The sequence below is a fragment of the Oryctolagus cuniculus genome, chromosome 12, assembly GCF_051225735.1.
Source record: "Oryctolagus cuniculus isolate XC-2025 breed Fujian yellow rabbit chromosome 12, ASM5122573v1, whole genome shotgun sequence".
Classification (NCBI taxonomy): Eukaryota; Metazoa; Chordata; class Mammalia; order Lagomorpha; family Leporidae; genus Oryctolagus; species Oryctolagus cuniculus.
Window position 1 is genome coordinate 118,244,967 of NC_142878.1, and position 15,611 is coordinate 118,260,577.

General features: G+C 36.6%; 2 long non-coding RNA genes across 3 annotated transcripts in view; one reads left to right on the top strand and one right to left on the bottom strand.

The window, feature by feature from the left end:
- Window positions 1-4,318, top strand: part of LOC127489224 (uncharacterized) — a 37,548-nt gene extending 33,230 nt beyond the window's left edge. Inside the window, exon 3 of one of the 2 annotated variants that reach the window (XR_016217718.1) lies at window positions 3,999-4,318. This is a non-coding gene — a long non-coding RNA (uncharacterized LOC127489224). The remainder of the gene's footprint in view (window positions 1-3,998) is intronic. The other variant, XR_016217719.1, reaches the window with a different exon arrangement.
- LOC149123280 (uncharacterized) overlaps window positions 1-15,611 on the bottom strand; it is a 264,057-nt gene that overhangs the window by 44,162 nt on the left and 204,284 nt on the right. The window lies entirely within an intron of this gene.

Consider the following 15,611-nt stretch of genomic DNA (forward strand, 5'->3'; position numbering starts at 1 on the left):
GTGCAGTGGTGCAGCCTGAAGTGCCGGCATCCCTTATGGGCACCAGCTTTAGACCCAGCTGTTCCAATTCTGATCCAGCTCTCTTCTATGGCCTGGGAAAGCAGTAGAAGATGGCTCAAGGCCTTGTGCCCCTGAAGCCGCATGGGAGACCCAGAGGAAGCTCCTAGCTTCTGGATTCAGATCAGCACAGCTCCAGCCATTGCTGCCAATTGGTGAGTGAATCATCAGATGGAAGACCTCTCTCTCTCTCTCTCTCTCTCTCTCTGCCTCTGCTCTCTCTGTGTAACTCTGACTTTCAATAAATAAATAAATCTGAAAAAAAAAACAGAATTTTGAGTTCAAATGCATCAGGAGCTTTTAAAGGTTGACAATATATATTGTAAAACTGCACGGAGAAGTATTTTCCTTGATATATTCAGCATATAGCAAAAAGAATATTCATTCTTTTTTCTCCTTTCAGCTGAAAGAGTATGCTGGAGAAAACTAATAACTTTGTTTATTTACTCATAGACAATTATAGCATTATTAAAAGTCTTGGTGTGAAAAGCAATAGGAATTTAGAATATGAGTATCATATATAACTGACCTTAATAAATCAATTATTTACTGTCTGATATTTGTATTATAAGCCAATTGATGCTACTTTTTATATTTCCAAAAATGCAAAAAGATTATCATACAACTGACATATCAGAGTTTTCAACACTTCTAAAATTTATCATATTATTTTATGATAATATATGATATTTTATCATTTATTTGAAAGGCAGTTAGAAAGAGAGTTTCCATCCTCTTGTTCACTCTCAAAGGGGATGCAACAGCTAGGGCTAACCAGGCTGAAGCCAGGAGCTGGGAGTTTCTTTTGGGTCTCAAATATTTGGGCCATCATCTTCTGTCTTCCCAGATGTATTATCAGGGAAGGGAGATGGCTACTTATTTCTGTGGCAATATGTGTTTTTGCACATGGCAAGTGGTCAGAAAAAAAATTACTAGACTTTGTTGAACATTTTGAGTTCTTTTTATTTTATCCACTTATTCTCCAAAGTTACGCCATCATAGTTACTATTTATTTTCCTCTTCCCTTAGTTGGAGGTGAGGTGGGACTTTCGTTGTGTATACTTATATTTGAACTGTCAGCTGTTCTTTTTTGTGCATTCGTTGTGTATGTTGTATTTTGCTTTTGTTTTTACTTTTATTGCCGTTTCACTTGTTAAAATGGGTGTCCTTAATTTATTTTTAAATATAATTCTTTATTAGTTGCATGTTTGGCAATGTTATCAGGCTGACATATTAATTATTATATGGTATTATTCTTGAATCAAATTTTATGTTTTAGGGTTGTCATGTTTGTGAGTACTTTAATGTATTATTGACAGTTTCATTTTTTGCAAAAAAGAGAGTTTCTTCAGCATTAAAAATGTGTTTACTTATACTTCTTTCCCCCTCTAGTATGTAAAGTTTTCTGTGTTAACACAGATATGTTTCTGGCTTACTTGGCTTTTCCATTATTGATTCAAACATCACATTTTTTTAATTACTATAAATATTTACATTGAACTTAATAAGAAGCTTTAGCAGCTACTAGGATATTTTCATACACTCATTCATTTTGAAAATGATCTTGAGAGTTCTTGATCCTTTTAATCTTTAAGGATGTTAGGGCATGCTTGAAAAATAAATAGAAAGCATTAGTATTACTTTGATTTGATAAGCATTGAATTTAAAGATAAATTTATAGACAATTAAGGTCTCCAGTGATTTTTCTTAAATTTTGCATTTTTATCACTGTTTTGTTTTCATTGTCTTTATGCTACAGTGTCATCTTTTTTTAAAAAAATAAAAACTCATAAAATTCCAATTTTGAATAGATTGTGTTAAACTCTATTACTGTTGAGTACCAGAATAGATTGTGTTACTACCCAGTTATTGCTCATTCCATATCTTACTGTGTTCTGAGAGAAATTTGCTATATGTATATTAGCAAGAATGAGACAGTTTTCAGCCAGTCATGTTACCCACTATCCTGCATGGAATGTTTGGAATCCTGCAGATTGGCTTTTTTTTAACTTTTATTTAATGAATATAAATTTCCAAAGTACAGCTTATGGATTACAATGGCTTCCCCACCCCATAACTTCCCTCCCATCTGCAACCCTCCCATCTCCCACTCCCTCTCCCCTTCCATTCACATCAAGATTCATTTTCAATTCTCTTTATATACAGAAGATCAGTTTAGTATATATTAAGTAAAGATTTCAACAGCTTGCACCCACATAGAAAGAGAAGTGATCACAATGTACAGCACATTAAGGACAAAGATCCTACATGAGGAGTAAGTGTACAGTGACTCCTGCTGTTGACTTAACAAATTGACACTCTTGTTTATGGCTTCAGAAATCTCCCTAGGTTCTTGTCATGAGTTGCCAAGGCTATGGAAGCCTTTTGAGTTCACTGACTCTGATCATATTTAGACAAGGTTATAGTCAAAGTGGAAGCACTCTCCTCCCTTCAGAGAAACATTCCTCCTCCTTTGATAACCTGTTCTTTCCACTGGGATCTCACTCATGGAGATCTTTCATTTAAGTCATTTTTTTGACATAGTGTCTTGGCTTTCCATGCCTGAAATACTCTCATGGGCTTTTCAGCCAGATCCGCAAGCCTTAAGGGCTGATTTTGAGGCCAGAGTGCTGTTTAGGACATCCACCATTCTATGAGTCTGCTGTGTATCCCGCTTCCCATGTTGGATCGTTCTCTCCCTTTTTTATTCTATTGGTTAGTATTTTCAGACACTAGTCTTGTTTATGTGATCCCTTTGACTCTTAGTCCTATCATTATGATCAATTGTGAACTGAAATTGATCACTTGGACTAGTGAGATGCCATTGGTACATGCCACCTTGATGAGATTGAATTGGAGTCCCCTGGTATGTTTCTAACTCTACCGTTTGGGGAAAGTCAGCTTGAGCATGTCCCAAATTGTACATCTCTTCCCTCTCTTATTCCCACTCTTATATTTAACAGGGATCATTTTTTCAGTTAAGTATCAACACTTAAGAATAACTGTGTATTAATTACAGAATTCAACCAATAGTATTAAGTAGAACAAACAAACAAACAAATACTAGGAGGGATAAAGTATTAAGTTGTTCATCAACAGCCAGGGCAAGGGCTGATCAAGTCACCGTTTCTCAGTGTCCATTTCACTTCAACAGGTTTCCTTTTTGGTGCACAGTTAGTTGTCACCGATCAGGGAGAATATATGATATTTGCCCCTTTGGGACTGGCTTATTTCACTCAGCATGATGTGTTCCAGATTCCTCCATCTTGTTGCAAATGACTGGATTTCATTGTTTCTTACAGCGGTATAGTATTCTAAAGAGTACATGTCCCATAATTTCTTTATCCAGTCTACTGTTGATGGGCATTTGGGTTGATTCCAGGTCTTAGCTATTGTGAATTGAGCTGCAATAAACATTAAGGTGCAGACCGTTTTTTTGTTTGCCAATTTAATTTCCTTTGGGTAAATTCCCAGGAGTGGGATGGCTGAGTTGTATGGTAGGGTTACATTCAGGTTTCAGAGGAATCTCCAGACTGACTTCCATAGTGGCTTTACCAGTTTACATTCCCACCAACAGTGGATTAGTGTCTGTTTTTCTCCACATCCTCACCAGCATCTGTTTGTTGGTAGATTTCTGAATGTGAGCCATTCTAACCGGGGTGAGGTGAAACCTCACTGTGGTTTTGATTTGCATTTCCCTGATTGCTAGTGAACTTGAACATCTTTTCATGTGCCTGTTGGCCATTTGGATTTTCTCTTTTGAAAAATGTCTATTGAGGTCCTTGGCCCATCTCCTAAGTGGGTTGTTTGTTTTGTTGTTGTGGAGTTTCTTGATTTCTTTGTAGATTCTGGTTATTAACCCCTAATCTGTTGCATACTTTGCAAATATTTTTTCCCATTCTGTCGGTTGCCTCTTCACACATCTGACTGTTTTTTTGCAGTACAGATCTCTACGATGAGATCTCTATGATGAGAATTACAAAATCTTAAAGAAAGAAATAGAAGAGGATACCAAGAAATGGAAAAATCTTCCATGCTCATGGATTGGAAGAATCAACATCATCAAAATGTCCATTCTCCCAAAAGCAATTTATAGATTCAATGCAATACCAATCAAGATAACAAAGACATTCTTCGCAGATCTGGAAAAAATGATGCTGAAATTCATATGGAGACACAGGAGACCTCGAATAGCTAAAGCAATCTTGTACAACAAAAACAAAGCTGGAGGCATCAAAATACCAGATTTCAGGACATACTACAGGGTAGTTGTAATCAAAACAGCATGGTACTGGTACAGAAACAGATGGATAGAACAATGGAACAGAATAGAAACACCAGAAATCAACCCAAACATCTACAGCCAACTTACATTTGGTCAAGGATCTAAAACCAATTCCTGGAGCCAGGACAGTCTATTCAATAAATTGTGCTGGGAAACCTGGATCTCCACGTGCAGAATCATGAAGCAAGACCCCTACTTTACACCTTACACAAAAATCCACTCAGCATTGATTAAAGACCTAAATCTACGACCTGGCACCATGAAATTATTAGAGAACATTGGAGAAACCCTGCAAGATATTGGGACCAGCAAAGACTTCCTGGAAAAGACCCTAGAGGTGCAGGCAGTCAAAGCCAAAATTAACTATTGGGATTGCATCAAATTGAGAAGTTTCTGTATTTACCAGGGTTTTACTAGGAAAGTGGAAAAAAAACCCATAATATTAAATAAAACATGCTTCAAAAATTAAAAATTGATTTTGGGGAGGTGAGAATGATTTATGTAGTGATTGGTGATGTTTAAATAAGGCAGATAACAAGTACGTTGTGATTACTATTAAAATGGAAACTATGAATCTAAGAACTATTATAAGTGACCTCTAAGGATGGGAAATGTTTTATGGGTTCTCTGATATGTTTGCAATCAAGCTACAGAGGAAATGAAAACTGCCATCAGTGATGGATGAAGCAAATATCTTACCCTCAGTCCTGCCTAGTGGAGCAATTAATCCCTGTTCCTGGTGACAAAAATAGAAGAAAATGCATTTGATTTTCTACCCACTTTCAGCAAGGTCTTCTGGCTGTATTCATTCATTCACTCATTTATTCATTGCTATTACATATGCCACAAGTAATGTTCCTGCAACAATAAGAAGGTACAGGGGCTTCCTTCACTGCTTGTGACTAATTATGTGTACTATTCTATTGCTGAATAGTACTGGGGAATGTTAAGTTGTCACCAAACCAGAGAACAAATAACAATAAAAATAGCTACATGATCCACAGTATGGTTCAACGTAAAGGACAGGATCTGTGGTCTGTGCTGGGACCAAGAACTCTAATCCCAGAGACTGCACAAATGCAATTTTCCTCCTTCCTTTGGGGATGTACATAACAGGATATTTGGGCTTTATGATATTATTTACTTTCTGAAAATTCATGAGAAAAACAAATAGCAACTAATGGGTTAGTTCTAGAACACCATATTTTGATTATGCAATGTTCATATAGTTTAGCAAAAATTAGACCACACTGCATTAGCATTTATACTGATTTTTCAGCCGAGGCGAGGGCATGACTGTTGATCAAAAGCATTACACAGATTGCTTTTATAGAAAAAGGGAGTTGAATAGGCCTACATGAGAAACTTATTTTGATTTCCTTTTAAAAATATTTCTGTCATAGTTAAATTGCTATTATTACACCAAAACTAGGTACTTAATAAAATTTTTAAGAAAGATAAATTTATACACAGAAATGATTAATAGAGATACTAAAGAAATAATCCACTGACCAGTGGCTAATGACTCATAATTAAAAATGTTTTATGAAATATCTTCAAAACACTGAATGTTCTAAAAAACCTCAATATTTTAAAGGCCGACATGAATATCTCAAAGCAGTATCTTTGAAATAGCCAATATTGGCTGGCGTCACGGCTCACTAGGCTAATCCTCTGCTTGCAGTGCTGGCACTCCGGGTTCTAGTCCCTGTTGGGGTGCTGGTTCTGTCCCGGCTGCTCCTCTTCCAGTCCAGCTCTCTGCTGTAGCCCAGGAAGGCAGTGGAGGATGGCCCAAGTGCTTGGGCCCTGCACCCACATGGGAGACCAGGAGGAAGCACCTGGCTCCTGGCTTTGGATTGGCACAGCGCGCTGGCTTTAGCTGCCATTTGGGGGGTGAACCAACAGAAGGAAGACCTTTCTCTTTCTCTCTCTCACTGTCTAACTCTGCCTGTCAAAAAAAATAGCCAATATCATAGTTTCAGAAAAAATAAATTTTCCAGTACTGCCTTTCTCTTTTTACTCCTCTTCCTTTATACTTTTTAGAATTGTGATACCATTTTCTCAAATAACTTATGCTAATCCTTTTCTGTACATATAAAATATGTGATCTAATTATACCAGGGCTAAATAGAACCTTCCATTAAACAATTTTTTCAAACTTCACTATTTTGTCTAATTATACAGATTAGATATAACTAATATTTATGAAAAATGTTTTAAGCAGTGTCTAACACAATGTCAATTTTTGGTTGACAAATGAACATCAAATTCATGTAGTTACAAAATAATTTCTTTACAGGAGTAACAAGTCATTTTAAAAATTGTGTTATAAGTGATACCTACCCCATTTTATCTCTCACCCCTGTTTTTCAAGGCTTAATTCTCAAAACCTTTGAGTATGAAACATCATATCACAGAAACAATTAGGGATGTGATTGATTTCAGGGTGTTAACCAATTGATCACTTAAGCGACAGGTTATTCTGTATTATCTGTCTTGGTCCAATGTAAAAGTACCTGCCCTTAAAAGTGAAAGAAGAAACAAGAAGATTGGCTCAGAGAATGTAGCAATGGATAAAGAGACAGGGGAAATTTGAAACATGTGATGTACCTCACCTACTGTGTCTGGTTTTTGAAGATGAGGGGAGTGGGTATAGCCAAAGGATGCAGGTGGTATCTAAAATGCTGAGAATGGTCTTTAAGTGACAGGCATCCAGGAAACAAGGATCTGCACTCTACAGTCATAAGGGATTGAATTCTGCCAACAACCTGGAAGCACAAAGAAATAGATCCTCTCTTGAAGCCTCCAAATCGGAAATTAGTTCTCTGGGGCCCTTGATTTTCATTTGATCTCATCCACGTCAGACTTCTGACCTCTGATATGCACACACAAATACATTTGTATTTCTATGTTTCTTTTCAATCACAAAACTTGTGATGGTTTGTTAGAGCTGTGACAGAAAGCTAATAATAGTATCTTTTTTTATTTGATAGATAGAGTTAGACAGTGAGAGAGAGAGAGAGAGACAGAGAGAAAGATCTTCCTTTTATTGGTTCACCCCCAAAATGGCTGCTACGGCCAGCACTGCACCAATCCGAAGACAGGAACCAGGAGCCCCCTCCAGGTCTCCCACATGGGTGCAGGGGCCCAAGCACTTGGGCCATTCTCCACTGCCCTCCTGGGCCACAGCAGAGAGCTGGACTGGAAGAGGAGCAACTGGGACTAGAACCCGGGGCCCATATGTGATCCAGGTACTGCAGTTGGAGGATTAACCAAGTGAGTCATGGTGCCAGCCCCACAAGTATCTTTTCAAGTCCTTTGTTTTGTATGTGAGAAGACTGAGACTTCCAGAGGAGCAATGGCTTAACTATACCATAATTAAGAGAGTTGATTCTGAACTTTATGTTGCCAATCACACATTCTTATGTCATCCAATCCATTGTACTCAATATAATCTGAATACAGGTAAGCCAGATCAGATCATGTACATTCTATGGATTCTATGAATGACCCTTTTCATGCCCTGAAAGGCAGTTTGGCATCTGCCTCTTCCCTTACCTCATCCAGCTCATAGACTTCCTTGCAGCATGGCTCTGCTCTAGGGGCATGCTTACTGCTTCCTGATGGCTGCTCTTTCTTTCCACTTGTCCCAGTGTCCAGACACATATCCTTGTCTACAAAGTTCTCAGCAGAGCTGGTGAATTTTCATAATCAAAGTGTCAATTTAGATATCAGTTCCTTAGAAAAAGTTCTCATTTATATACTTTAACTCACCGTATAAATTTCTATCATTGCAATCTTTTCAACCATTATTTGTTTCTTTTCTCACTTATAATCTGCTTCTTCTAGAACTTAAGAACAGTTGGTATAAATAGTTATCTTTTATATAAATAAATGACATTTTATAAGAGTATCTAATCAAATAATTTTATTATAATAAATGTATTAAAGTCACTTCATACTCATAGTTCATAGTTCATGGCTTTTATCCACTGAACACTATTTGCTACTTTAATTATAATTACCATTCAAATACCTCCACAATCAAATGTCTATTTTTATTGAAAGTATGTACTTGTATTTGCCCATCAGTTTTTCTAATTAAGATAAATAATGTAAACTCATGAAATGTACTTACACACAAAAAATTGCCTCTTTTATCTCATGCTTGGGAAATTTAAAGAGTTTTCCTCTATCTTTGCTGTTACAATGAAATGTGGTTCTGATGGATATAAATATAGTACAACTTATAAAAAGCAGTAAAAAGGAGAATTAATCAGGAACAGTTAGAAAATATTCAATAGATAAAAACTCAGAGGCAAGGTGACCAGACTCAGATATATTTTACACAGAAGGATGGCAGGTCTCAGGTCCTGGTAAGTCAATGAGAAGATAGAATATGGTGGGTTATGGGACTATTAACCAGAAATATGAAGTAGCTATCAGTATATCTTATGATAGGATTTATCATAGGTTCAAATATTAGTCAAGAAGGACAATCACCCAGTTACCAAGCTTAAAAAAATTACTTGATTAATTCACACTGCTTGTACAGAACTGTTAGAAAAGTTTTCACTATTCCAAATATCAAGTGAATAGAAAAATTACATACCACAAAACATTGTGGATCTAGTGGATGATAATCTGTCTTGAGATAGATTTGTTGAATATTTTTGGAGTTTCCATCATCTAAGTTGGAAATGCTCAGGAGTCTTTTCATTTCCATGAATAGATTGAAAATTTAAGCAATATTTTTATTTTTCTGAAAAGAGAGTATAGGAGCCAGTGCTGTGGCACAGCAGGTTAGGCTGCCATCTGCCACACAGGCATCCTATATGGGTGCTGGCTCAAGGCCTGGGTGCTCCACTTCTGATCCATCTTCCTGCTAATGCACCTGGGAAAGCAGCTTAATATGGCCTCAGGGTTTGGGTCTGTACCACAGGGGAGACCTAGAAGAACCTCCTGACTCCTGGCTTTGGCCCGGTCCAACCCTGGCTGGTGCAGGCATTTGGGGAATGGATCAGCAGATGGGAGAACTCCCTCTCTATGCAAATCCACATTTCAAATAAAACATTTTTAGCAGAGTAAAAATAGAGTATAATTTTAGAATGCATTGCTAAATGCATTTTTTAGAATGTTACCTTATTGCTATCACTTAAGTTATCTTCAATAATTTATAATTTTCTGAATGTATTATCTAGTTTAAAATTTCTAGTATTGATGAAAAACACTTCTTAGATTATATTGCTTAGATTTATTATTTATACTATTATTCATTTGACCATTCAACCTACTAGCTGGACATTAAAACACAGAAAATAGACATGAATTTATTCTTAAATTTGGCTTTAAAATATATGTCCAAAGGTCTCAGTGCTCCTTAAAATAAAAGCCTGTTTGAATCTGATGAGTCTTATCCTTTCTTGTTGCATTCCATGTAAAAAATAAATTCAAGAACCACATTTATGGTTCATTTAATGATGGGGACACATTTTGAGAAATGTGTCGTTAGGCAATTTCATTGCTGAATGAATCTCATGGAGGGCACTACATAAATGAAGAGGGCTAGAATGTCATTAGGGGATAAAATTTCACAGGGCACATTGTTGTGTATCTAGTGCCTCACAGATCGAAATGCTATCGTATGTTATGTGGCACATGATTGTATGCTATTTTGTTGATCACTTATACACAAATGTCAAGATTCACTAACTTGGATAAGTGTATTCTGGAACTGTCTCTGAAAATATGATATTTACACTGACAAGCACAGAATAAAGGGGGATGCAATCATGTAAGGAAATGTGGAAGGACGGTACTGGAAAAGACCATACATGCCATATTTTGTTATATCATTGTGGCCTGTGGGTGAATTAAATCATCAAGTTCAAGTCAGAACATGCACATTGTGCTTAGCAAATATTTATTCATTAATTCAATGTACACCTCTCTATGTAATTTTAAGTCTTTGATGGAATATAACACTGTTCAATTATATTCCATGGCTCTCTGTGTAATGCTTACATCCTTGCTGTAAGGAACTCAAGAGTGATCATGTCATCAGCTGGGGCAAAAACATATATAAGTGCATTTATACACATGTATGCATATATGCACATATACACACATGTAAAATATAAATGCTATATATATTATGTAGATATAAAGTATAAAGGATGTATGAAAAAATATATACACATAAATTATGTGTGACAATAATGATCGGAAGTCCTAATAACTACTGGGACATGTGGTTTTACAAGCTTCCTTTTGCTCTACAAGAACAAGTAGCAATGTCCCAGACAGATTACTCTGTGGCTTGGCTCCCAGCTTGAAAACAAAGTGGAAAATTGATTGTGAATAGCAGTAATAAATTTCTTTTTTTAAAAAATAATCCAGTGGGATTCTAGGATGTAAATGTTTAGTATTTTCCTAGCAGTATTGCTTTTTTAATGTTCTTTTTAAAAAAAGATTTTTTTCTTCTACTTGAGAGATACGATGGTTTGGGTTGGGGAGACAGAGGCATTGAAGGAGACCAGAATGGGAGAAATCTTCCACCAGCTGGTTCACTCTCCAAAGTTATATCTGAGCCAGGCGATACCCAAAAGTCTACAATTCCATCCATGGCTGGCCATGCATGGCAGGAAACCAACAACGTGTGCCATTATATGCTGTCTCTGTGATGCATTAGCAGGAAGCTGGATTGGAAGTGAGGTAACTGGAACTTGAACCAGGAAATTGGATATGGAATGCAGGCATTGTAATCAGTGGCATAAAATGTTGTGCCATAATGCTCAACCTACTGCAATATCTCATAGAGCATCTTTATTGATATAGTCAGATTTGAAAGTTTTGAAAGTGTGTTGCTACCCGTCCTTTCCAAACTAACCACTAGCCATTAGCTTATTTTAATCTAAATTAAATAATTCATTATATAATTTAAAATTAGTTTCTAAATGAAACAATTTATGTGCTCAATAGCCACACAAAGGTAGTGAGTAGCATCTAAAACAGCACAGTTACTGGACATTCCACCATCCAAGAAAGTTCTACTGAGAAAGAGTGATTCAAAATGTGAAGTATCTGGACATTTTTCCAGGTTGTATCATGTTTCCAGTTTATATTAATTCATCTACCTCATTTCTCCAGGGGCAATTAAATGTCATCAAGGAAAGAGCTTTAGTTCTCTTAAGCATCTTAAATCTCATTGCCTTCATCTGAATTTTTATTCCTTTTTATCTAAATCTAACTGAAGTTGTTACTGGACCAATTTAAACCTCTCTAATGGCCAGAGTCCCTGGAATTCACTAATGCTGTTACACACTAATCAATAACAACTAACATCCTCACTTCAGCTTGATCTCCTGGTTCCAGAATTAGCAGCCTGACACTCTTGATTTAATTGATAAATGAAGGAATTTCTGAAGCCTCTTAGACTAAATTTATTTCAACATTAAAAATGATAATCCTATTACTCATCTGTGTATCCCAGCGAAAATGAGGTTGAGAAGAATCTATGAGCCAGTTAACACACTATCTACTCTAGGCATTCCAATTGTGGCTCTATCTCATTTTAAATTTTCAGGGCTCCTATTTTTCTAAAGAATAAATGGTATGCTTTGATCGAAAGATCAATGTTCTTGTTCCACCTAAACTTTTTAAAATCTGTATTTTCTCCTTATTCCTCTAAATATTTCTTTACTTCAATCGGTATTATTTTGTCACTGTTTACCAAATTTCCTTTACTCTTTCAAGTGTGGATAATGAATAAATCTGTTTACTTCCATCTAGCTACCTGTTAAGATCCAATGTATCTCAATTTTCACGATTATTTCCCAGATCTTTTTAAACCACATCGATTAGTGTTTCTTCAGAAACATTGTGGTAGTTTCATGTACAGTCACTCCCTATGCATCTTACTCATTTATTCAATGATAATTTTTGTATGTCAGAAAGTGAGATGATTATTCTTTTTGTATGTAGATAGTGATATAAGGACTCCAAAAATATCAATCAAAAATTAAAATAAATTAATCCCTGGGTCTTTTAATTTAGGAGAATCTGTTATGCTTTGAGTTACTAGACATTTTAAGTTAAATTCGATATAATGTCCTCGAATGCAGGTGCTATTTATTATATATTTTAAAAAGTCACTTTAAACACTGCTATGAGGCAAGTAATATGTTAATGATAAACTTATATGTAACATACTTCCACGTACATAGATTTTTTTTAACTTTTATTTAATGAATATAAATTTCCAAAGTACGGCTTATGGATTACAATGGCTTCCCCCCCATATCGTCTCTCCCACCCGCATCCCTCCCCTTTCCCACTCCCTCTCCCCTTCCATTCACATGAGGATTCATTATTGATTCTCTTTATATACAGAAGATCAGTTTAGCATACATTAAGTAAAGATTTCAACAGTTTGCTCCAACACAAACATAAAGTGAAAAATAATAGATGATTTTTTAAATGATGATGAAATCAGATCAGACCTATTGTCATGTTTAATCCCAGTGAGATTCAAGTTGGGAATTGATAATTTCTTCTTTTTTTTTTTTTTTTACAGGAGATCAGTTTAGTATGCATTAAGTAAAGATTTCAACAGTTTGCACCCCTATAGAAACACAAAGCGAAATATACTGTTTGAGTACTCATTATAGCATTAAGTCTCAATGTACAGCACATTAAGGACAGAGATCCTACATGAGGAGTAAGTACATAGTGACTCCTGTTGTTGACTTTACAAATTGACACTCCTGTTTATGGCATCAGTAATCTCCCTATGCTCCAGTCATGAGTTTCCAAGGCTATGGAAGCCTTTTGAGTTCACCGACTCTTATCTTATTTAGACAAGGTCATAGTCAAAGTGGAGGTTCTCTCCTCCCTTCAGAGAAAGGTACCTCCTTCTTTGAAGACCTGTTCTTTCCACTGGGATCTCACTCACAGAGATCTTTCATTTAGGGTTTTTTTTTTTTTTCAGAGTGTCTTGGCTTTCCATGCCTGAAATACTCTCATGGGCTTTTCAGCCAGATCGAATACCTTTAGGGCTGATTCTGAGGCCAGAGTGCTGTTTAGGACATCCACCATTCTATGAGTCTGCTGAGTATCTCGCTTCCCATGTTGGATCACTCTCCCCTCTATTTATTCCATCGGTTAGTATTAGCAGGTACTAGACTTGTTTATGTGCTTCCTTTGACTCTTAGTCCTTTCATTATGATCAATTGTGAACTGAAATTGATCATTTGGACTAGTGAGATGGCATTGGTACATGCCACATTGATGGGATTAAATTGGAGTCCCCTGGTATGTTTCTAACTCTACCATTTGGGGCAAGTCAGCTTGAGCATGTCCCAAATTATACATCTCTTCCCTCTCTTATCCCCACTCTTCTGTTTAACAGGGATCACATTTCAGTTAAATTTCAACACTTAAGAATAACTGTGTATTAATTACAGAATTAAACCAGTCATATTAAGTAGAACAGACAAAAAAACTACTAAGAGGGATAATGTATTAAGTTGTTCATTAACAGTCAGGGCTATGATGATCAGGTCACCGTTTCTCATAGTGTCCATTTCTCTTCAAGAGGTTTCCTTTTTGGTGTTCAGTCAGTTGTCACCGATCAGGGAGAACATATGGTATTTGTCCCTTTGGGACTGGCTTATTTCACTCAGCATGATGTGTTCCAGATTCCTCCATTTTGTTGCAAATGACTGGATTTCATTGTTTCTTACTGCGGTATAGTATTCTAAAGAGTACATATCCCATATTTTCTTTATCCAGTCTACCGTTGATGGGCATTTAGGTTGGTTCCAGGTCTTAGCTATTGTGAATTGAGCTGCAATAAACATTAGGCTGCAGACCGCTTTTTTGTTTGCCAATTTAAATTCCTTTGGGTAAATTCCAAGGAGTGGGATGGCTGGGTCGAACGGTAGGGTTATCTTCAGGTTTCTGAGGAATCTCCAGACTGACTTCCATAGTGGCTTGACCAGTTTGCATTCCCACCAACAGTGGGTTAGTGTCCCTTTTTCTCCACATCCTCACCAGCATCTGTTGTTGGTAGTTTTCTGAATGTGAGCCATTCTAACCGGGGTGAGGTGAAACCTCATTGTGGTTTTGATTTGCATTTCCCTGATTACTAATGTTCTTGAACATTTTTTCCTGTGCCTGTTGGCCATTTGAATTTCCTCTTTTGAAAAATGTCTATTGAGGTCCTTGGCCCATCTCTTAAGTGGGTTGTTGGTTTTGTTTTTGTGGAGTTTCTTGATCTCTTTGTAGATTCTGGTTATTAAGCCTTTATCTGTTGCATAGTTTGCAAATATTTTTTCCCATTCTGTCGGTTGTCTCTTCACTCTCCTGACTGTTTCTTTTGCAGTACAGAAACTTCTCAATTTGATGCAATCCCAATAGTTGATTTTGGATTTGAGTGCCTGTGCCTCCCGGGTCTTTTCCATAAATTCTTTGCCTGTGCCAATATCTTGAAGGGTTTCTCCAATGTTCTCTAGTACCTTGATGGTGTCAGGTTATAGATTTAGGTCTTTAATCCATGTTGAGTGGATTTTTGTGTAAGGTGTAAGGTAGGGGTCTTGCTTCATGCTTCTGCACGTGGAAATCCGGGTTTCCCAGCACCATTTATTGAATTGACTGTCCTTGCTCCAGGAATTAGTTTTAGATCCTTGATCAAATATGAGTTGGCTGTAGATGTTTTAATTGATTTCTGGTGTTTCAATTCTGTTCCATTGGTCTATCCATCTGTTTCTGTACCAGTACCATGCTGTTTTGATTACAACTGCCCTGTAGTATGTCCTGAAATCTGGTATTGTGATGCCTCCGGCTTTGTTTTTGTTGTACAAGATTGCTTTAGCTATTCGAGGTCTCCTGTGCCTCCATATGAATTTCAGCACCATTTTTTCCAGATCTGAGAAGAAGGTCTTCAGTATCTTGATTGGTATTGCATTGAATTTATAAATTGCTTTTGGGAGAATGGACATTTTGATGATATTGATTCTTCCAATCCATGAGCATGGAAGATTTTTCCATTTCTTGGTATCCTCTTCTATTTCTTTCTTTAAGGTTTTGTAATTTTCATCGTAGAAATATTTAACGTCCTTGGTTAAGTTTATTCCAAGGTATTTGATTGTTTTTGTAGCTATTGTGAATGGGATTGATCTTAGAAGTTCTTCCTCAGCCATGGCATTGTCTGTGTATACAAAGGCTGTTGATTTTTGTGCATTGATTTTATACCCTGCTACTTTGCCGA